Here is an 8,065-nt window from a genome sequence, read left to right as displayed (position 1 = left end):
TATATATTTATGAATATCAATGAAATTTTATTGGGCAAATTCAGTTGCTGCAAATTCTCCCCACTATGATCTTTATGAAAATGTGAATTTCAAAGAAAGAGGCAACAAGCATGTATATGATCTACCAAGTAGAAATACTTTAAATGGAACCGTATAAATTATAACATGCTATTCAAATGTAAGGTAGTCTTATTATTTCAATGTTTTGGTCACAACTAATTTACCTAGCCTATTGGGATAATATCCCAGACAGGCAAAGTTCTCGAGAATGCTATTGAGAAGAGGAACCAGACTTAGGTGGCACTGGAAACAGATCTAAGGATGGAAATGGCAGTTCCACAGGACAGGATAGGATAGGGCCACCTGAGACCCTCACAATCAATGGTATCGTCAGGATACTAGATCAGTCTGGGGCTGAAGCAACATAACCATCAGTTGGAAGTTGGGCTGAGAGAGCATCATAATTCCGATGCCTGCTCTCTTCTCCCTTCTCTCTTTGATCCTTCCCCATCCATCATCTGGAGCTAAAGTGAGTGAGAGAGGACCTATGGGGAAGATGCTAGAAATTGCTGAGCAGAGCAACAGCCCAAGCTAAGACCAATGATGGACTCCAACATGACGAGAAACCCATGCTGATTGTACAGCTTAGTCCACACAACAGAAGCAGAAGACTTCTATCGAGCCAGGGTCACATCTCCCCAAGCCAACAACAGCAAGCTCCTAAATCCTCCCTGTCCTCATTAAGAAGGGCTAAGGAAGCATTTTAGACCAAGGCTGTACCTGAGCGGAGCTGGGGAAGGGATAAGCCAACTGGATACCAGCCACTTCTAATGACTTCTAATGCCACAAATCTCATTCTGTCCCTGAAGCTCCAGGCAGAATACTGCACACAGTGGGGCTTGTAAATATTTGCTGAATTAAAAAAAAAAAGTAAATAAATGGATAGATGAAGCTTGTAAAACCCATGAAACTAAGTAACAAATGATCAGTATTCTTAAAAATTATTATTAACTCTTCAAAAATGAAGATTTTTTTAACTAAAAATAATGAGGAAAATAAAATATTTACCTCTATTTATGTCAATGGCCATTACATCTATTTAAGTTTCCTACTGGGAATCCTAATAAATATTTAAGCCAACCTTGCCAGTTGGTACTTAGAGAGAATTAAGCACTGGATTACAAGAATGGTTTCTTCGGAAGCTTTGAAGTCTACTGTTTTAGGCTGTATGATCACAGGAATGTCTCATCCACTTCCCTTTCTCCTTTATTTTCTAATCTTTTGTTAAAGAAAAGTAGCTATAAACATGCCAACCTGTGTTGCTATAATGATTTTCTTAGTTAACATTGTAGTTAAGGTTACATACAGACTTTTACTGTAATCCCCTTCTTTACCAGTTCCTAAGGTTTTGAACACATCCCCGCAGCCTAAAGCTTTCCAGTCTTTGTTCCTCATTCAGATAAACTTTAAACTTGGCCTGTTCATCTGCTTCTGAGAAGAGAGAAAACAAGAGGTGTAATGTTTTGCCCATGAACGTTAGAAAGACCAGCTTACAAAAGTTGACATATTCTTCATGGCTACTTGTTATTTGGGAAAGACGTCATCATTCAGGGAATTATCACAAAATCAAAAGACCAGGAGAGAAGAATCAGGTGATGCCTGAAAGCCAATTTAGCTCTATTGACTGAACCTACTCAGATATCTTCACAATTTCAAAATGTCTGAAAAGCAGCCTATTGATAGATGGGTATCCCATATACTAGAATTATCTATTCAAGGGATGAATACCATTAAATGTGAGCTTTTTTATGCACTTCAGGATAATACTAGACAAATAATAGTATTCAGTGGTTTACTTTGGAATAAAAATTAATATACAGTTCATTAATGGTTACAAAATCAAAACTTCCTTCAGTTTTTGAATTTACCCCACAAATCTCACAAGCCTAACATATTTTAGCAAACATTTTTAAAGGCCTTAGACTAATTAGTCCACTTAACAGATTTAATTAACTGCCTTGAAATATTCTTAATTGTATTCATAAATTCAATATATTCCCTTTTCCTTTAAATATATTTTCTGCCTTAATAAACCCTTCCAAAGTGCTTAATAAATCATGCCAATGTCATAAATTGAACATAAAATTTTAAGTCAAAACCAATTATTCAATTCCACATGTAAAACTTGAATCATAAATCTGGCATTCACCCTAAGAAGCCAAATTCTCTTAAACAAATTGCAAATGCTTAAAATGCCAACATGTACAGATCTCTTTATGCAAAAGCATTAATACCATGAGTTTGAATTTTTATAAACAGTATATATTGAATTCTGTATTGAGGGGACTTAAACGTTGTTTATTCACTAATATGTATGCTGTCCCAAGCAAATTTGGAGCATACCTCCTCAGGTGCTCAGGACCCTTGACCCTTCCATCATGTTAATGGTTTTCCTTTCCTAATTCATTTTTTTTTCCATTTCCTTCTTCTTTTTGAAGTTCTAGTGCTGCTGGCCACCAATAGAAAATCCAGAATTAATGCTAACTTCTTAATGAAGAGAATCTCGCCATTCTGGGTAAACTCCTAACTGGGCTTTGTCCAAGACGGTCTTATATTTCTCATCCCAAAAGTCCTAACAAGCTTTGCAACAAAAATCCAAGTGGCCTCTGAGTCTCTGGTGTCATTACTAATTCTTGTTCCTTCTCTAGAATGCAAAAGTAAGATTTTTTGTTTGTTTGTTTTCTAAATAGCACTTATTTTTCCTTACAGGCTAATTAGGTGTAAAGTCTCCTCAGGACCAAGATTATAACTTTTACTCACTTTTTAACTCCACACTTGCAATTGTCTCAAACAATGTTCTGCTAGTTTGTGTGGACCCAGAAATCATGCTTGTCTCCTATATGGTGTTGTCTTTTGAGAACAGGTGTAGTAAATTAAAAATAGGTGGAGATTGTTTGCCACTCATCCTACTGAGAGTTGAGGAGTCTATTTTCCTCCCCCGTGAATCTAGGCTGACATTCATCACTCACTTGAGTAATAGAGGTATGATAGAGAAGGTTAGAGCAGGATAGAGATAGAGTCCTGGGCCAGCTCCAGGACTAATCTTTAAAAAGACTGGTAGCGGGGCACTTGGGTGGCTCAGTCGGTTGAGCATCCGACTTCAGCTCAGGGCGTGATCTCACGGTTTGTGGGTTCAAGCCCCGCTTTGGGCTCTGTGCTGACAGCTAGCTCAGAGCCTGGAGCCTGCTTCAGATTCTGTATCTCCCTCTCTCTCTGCCTCTCCCCCTCTCACACACTCTCTCTCTCTCTCTCTCTCTCTCTCTCAGAAATAAATAAAATAATTTTTAAAAATATATTTAAAAAATAAATAAAAAAGATTGGTAGCTTCTGCATTGCCTGCTTGGAGCTCTGAGCCACCAACTACAAAGTCTGACTTCTTTGAGGCTGCTATAAAGTGAGGAAGTTCAAGACCAGTGAAGAAATCATTTGTAGGTGCTGCCAACAGTTACCATCACTACCAGGCATTTGAATGAATCACCTTGGACATAGAGTTCAGTTAAGACTTCAGATGACTTGCTGACCTCTGACTGCAACTGCATGAAAGATCCCAGGCAAGAACTGTCCAGCTAAGCACAGTCAATCCACAGAAATATGAGAAATAATTATAATAAATTATTTTTGTAAGCCAGTTTGTTGTGAAACAATTTTTGCTAGGCAGCAGTAGATAACTGGCCTAGCGGATAATCATGACTATGGTTCTAAACCTGAACCTTTGGTGCTACTTGTGTTTAGTTGTTGAAATACGTTACAGTCTTCTAGTACATTCAGAGAAATGTTTGACATCCAACAGCATCTGACAAGTCTGAACCTCTAATCATAGCATACAGATAGTTGAACTCTCCTCTTTTTTTTTATTTTTTTCTTCGTCTTTTTAAAAATCTTGTTTTCTCCTTATTTCTCTTTCCCTTCTTTTTTCTTAATTCTTTGTTCTTTTTTTTTCATTTTTTCTTCTCCTTTTTCTTCTTCTGTATCTCATGTTTGCCCTCTCATTATTCAGCACTCCCTCACAGAGCTAGTTCTAAAAGCTATATTTTTAAAATAAGCAGCATTAGCTCTAGCATTAGCACTGTAACCAGCATGAATTGAGAACTTAACTAAATGCTAGCATTATCTTCTTTATTTAATTCTCTTTACAACTCCATGAAGTAGGTGTCATTAATATTTCCATGTTTTAGGGAGAAACTGAAGCTTAAACTATCAGCTGGAATCCTCAAGACCAAGCATTCACGGAGCCATCATGGCATCTTGAGTCCTCCAGTATAAATGACAGCTCAGGTCCTACATCCAACTGGTCTTGGAAGTTCTCAGTCTTCTCTTTTCCTTAGTGTGCATTTATTCTTTCAAAATAATTGACTAAAGATCAATTCACATTGAGTCCAGTGTGCTCAAATATTCACTTGTCATTTCCCCAGTCTCTGAGCACGTACGTTTAGAAGCTGTTAGAGTCTTTTTACTGGTTCCCTGGCCTGTGGTGTAAAAGTTATTAGGGTAAATAGGGCCAAAAGGAAGCTCCTGCAACTGCACTCCATCTGCTGGCGAAAATAATAAGTTAGAAGTAATGCTACACCCATGGAGGGATTGAAGAGATTAGTGGCACCATAAATGATTTTGAGAAGGTATGGGTCAAGAGGATGAGAAAATAAGTCACAGAGTGGGACTTTTGCAAAGGACATGTCTGATAAAGGACTATTACCTAAAATATATGAAGGTTTTTTAAAATCCAATAACTAAAAAAAACCAAACAACTCAGTTAAATCATGGGTAAAGACCTGAAAAGACATTTTACCAAAGAAGACACAGAGATGACAAATAAGCATATGAAAAGATGCTCAACATCATATGTTATCAGGGAATTGAAAATTAAAACAAATATCACTTCCACCTATCCAAATGGCAAAAATCCAAAACACTGACAATACCAAATGCTGGTGAGGATGTGGAGCAACAGGAATTCTCATTCATTGCAGGTGGGAATGCAAATTGATACAGCCACTTTAGAAGACAGTTTGACAGTTCCTTACAAAACTAAACATATCTTACCATATCATGCAGCAGTAGTACTCCTTGATAATTACCAAAATGGACTGAAATATTAATATTCACACAAAAACCTGTGCATGGGTGTTTATAGACATTGTATTTATTATTGCCAAAACCTGGAAGCAGCCAAGATGTTCTTCAGATAAACAAACTGTGGTGAATCCAAACTATCAGATATTATTCAGTGCCAAGAAGAAAATAAGCTGTCAAGTCATAAAAAGACATGGAAATACCTTAAATGGATAAGTAAAAGAAACCAATATGGAAAAAGCTACATTCCACATGATTCCAATTATATGACATTCTGGAAAAGGCAAAACTATGAAGACAGTAAAAATATGAATGGTTGCTGGGGGCAGCGGGGAGGGATAGGCTGAGCACAGAGAATTTTTAGTGTAGTGAAACTAATCTGTATGACACTATAATGGTAAATAACATGTCATTATACATTATCAAAACTTATAAAGTGTTCACAAAGAGCGAATCCTAATGTAAATATGGGCTTTGTGTAATGATGTGCCAATGCAGATTCACAGATTGTAACAAATGTACCACTCTAGTACCAACTGGGGGGTTTTGATAATGAGGTAGGTTGTGCATGTGTGGGGGCAGGGGATATATGGGACACCTCCATACTATCTGTTTAATTTTGCTGTGAACCTAAAACTGTTCTAAAAACGTCTATTCAAAGATTTTTTTTTAAAGGCAGGGGAACATTTGCTATCTTAAAATCATACATGTGTCTGTCTCCAGACCTAGCTCTTTCCCTAGGTCTGGTTTTATAAAGACTGGTGATAAACCAAGTCTGATTTATATGCTCCATCTTATGTGGGAAAGGTCTGTGACTCTAGTTATTTGATCAACCTTGAGAAATGACACACAGGTAATATAATAATGTTTGCAGATAACCATTGCTAATTTGATGATTACCAGTTGCCATTAAGTGAATGGTAAAATTGTTGTGTTTGAAAACAAACAAAAAATGTAGAGGAGGTCAGCTTTTTTATATCCCCAAGAAAGTAATCCCATTTGGCTCATGCAAAATGCAAATGAACTGTGAATGATAACAGTAGACTACTCAGATTTAATCAAGTGGAAGCCACAATCTTAGCTGCTTTGCTGGATGTGGTATCTTTCCTGGACCAGGTAAACCTAGCCTCTGGCACTTAGGATTCTTTAGGCCAATGTGTTCATTTCAATCCCATCTTCAAGGATGATTACACGCAGTTCACATTCATATGGAAAGAATAACAGCACACATTCTTGGTCTTGTCATAGGGCTATCTTATCTGTTAGCCCTCCTGTTCTGTTACAATCAAGTCCAGAAGAACTTTGATCATCTTGATATTCTATAGAGCATCATACTAGTTCACTTTCTTAATGAGATTATACTAACTGGGCTCGTGAGCTACAAGTACTAAGTACTCAGGCTGTCCTACATAGACCTATGCATATCACAGGGTAGAAGAGAAGCCGAGAATCCTTGCAGGTCTATATAGGACAAAGATTCAGGTGGCCTGACACATTAGTAAGGTTTTTTTAATGATAAATTCAAAAAGTGTTTTTTCAATGTTTGATTATGAAATTTTTCAAACATATAGAAAAGTTAAAATAAATTTCCAGCAAACCCTTGAATATCAACACTTAGATTCTATAATTAACATCTTACCATCTTACTCTACTTGCTTTATCATATTTAATAAAGTGTTTAGGAGTCCAGGAATCTGAACCATGTTAGGATATCCTCTTTAAAATAAAGGACAAGGTTTATGGAGTGCCTGGCTGCATCAGGGAGTTAAGTGTCCAACTTGNGTAAGGTTTTTTTAATGATAAATTCAAAAAGTGTTTTTTCAATGTTTGATTATGAAATTTTTCAAACATATAGAAAAGTTAAAATAAATTTCCAGCAAACCCTTGAATATCAACACTTAGATTCTATAATTAACATCTTACCATCTTACTCTACTTGCTTTATCATATTTAATAAAGTGTTTAGGAGTCCAGGAATCTGAACCATGTTAGGATATCCTCTTTAAAATAAAGGACAAGGTTTATGGAGTGCCTGGCTGCATCAGGGAGTTAAGTGTCCAACTCGTAATTTCAGCGCAGGTCATGATCTCATGGTTCGTGAGTTTGAGCCCCACGTTGGGCTCCGTGCTGTCAGTGTAAAGTCTGCTTGGTATTCTCTCTGTCCCTCTCACTCTGCCCCTCCCCATCTCTCTCTAAATAAATAAAAAATGAAGAGACACACTTTAAAAAATTGTAATGTTACAATAAATAAAATAAAATAAAATAAAGGGTAAGTTATTGCATCTTGTATACCTTATCACTCAGAAAAAAGCATAGTGCTTACTGACTCATTTTGAATTTTGGAGGTAGCATATACTGCTCTTAGGAATATCACTCTGATTTAGTTGTTGGATAACTTGGAAGACTGACAATTTCTATGAAGCCCAGAGCAAAAAGAAGGTTCAGCAGCAAATGCAATCTGCATTACAAGATATCCTACCCTCCGGACCATATACCCCAAAAAATTCAATGGCACCAGGTGTACTCATGGTAAATACGTGGAACCATGGTGAACACAAGTATGAGATATTTGGGAGATGATAAAACAAACACTAGAGAGACACTTCAGCTTTTGGAGCAAGACTATCTTTCATGGCAGAAACTATACATTTTGCAAAGTAGTTCTTGGCTGCTATCAAGCTCCAATAGAGATTAAATCTCTAATCAAATGGCTATGTAGGTATTGCAGCCCATCACTAATTGATATTTCCAGATCTACCACACTATAGAGTCAGACAAGTGCAGCAACAACCTATCATACTCTAGAAATGGCACAAAATCAAGACCAAGAAAAGTGAGAGGAGGTAAAAAAGCTGCATGAACAGGATTTGAGTCCCACACCACTTGCTTCTGCTGCATTGATGCCCAAACCTCAATTCACACCTAACATCTTGTT

At 37.0% G+C, this 8,065-nt stretch overlaps 1 pseudogene; it reads left to right on the top strand.

Moving 5' to 3' along the window:
* The first annotated feature begins 5,783 nt into the window (after window positions 1-5,783).
* On the top strand, window positions 5,784-5,900 carry LOC144223782 (small nucleolar RNA SNORA72; annotated as a pseudogene).
* The last annotated feature ends 2,165 nt before the right edge of the window (window positions 5,901-8,065 follow it).

Source organism: Crocuta crocuta, unplaced genomic scaffold (assembly GCF_008692635.1).
Source record: "Crocuta crocuta isolate KB4526 unplaced genomic scaffold, BGI_CrCroc_1.0 scaffold70, whole genome shotgun sequence".
NCBI classification, from domain to species: Eukaryota; Metazoa; Chordata; class Mammalia; order Carnivora; family Hyaenidae; genus Crocuta; species Crocuta crocuta.
The sequence above is the reverse complement of the archived record's forward strand: the minus strand, read 5'-3'. Positions and strand labels throughout refer to the sequence as shown.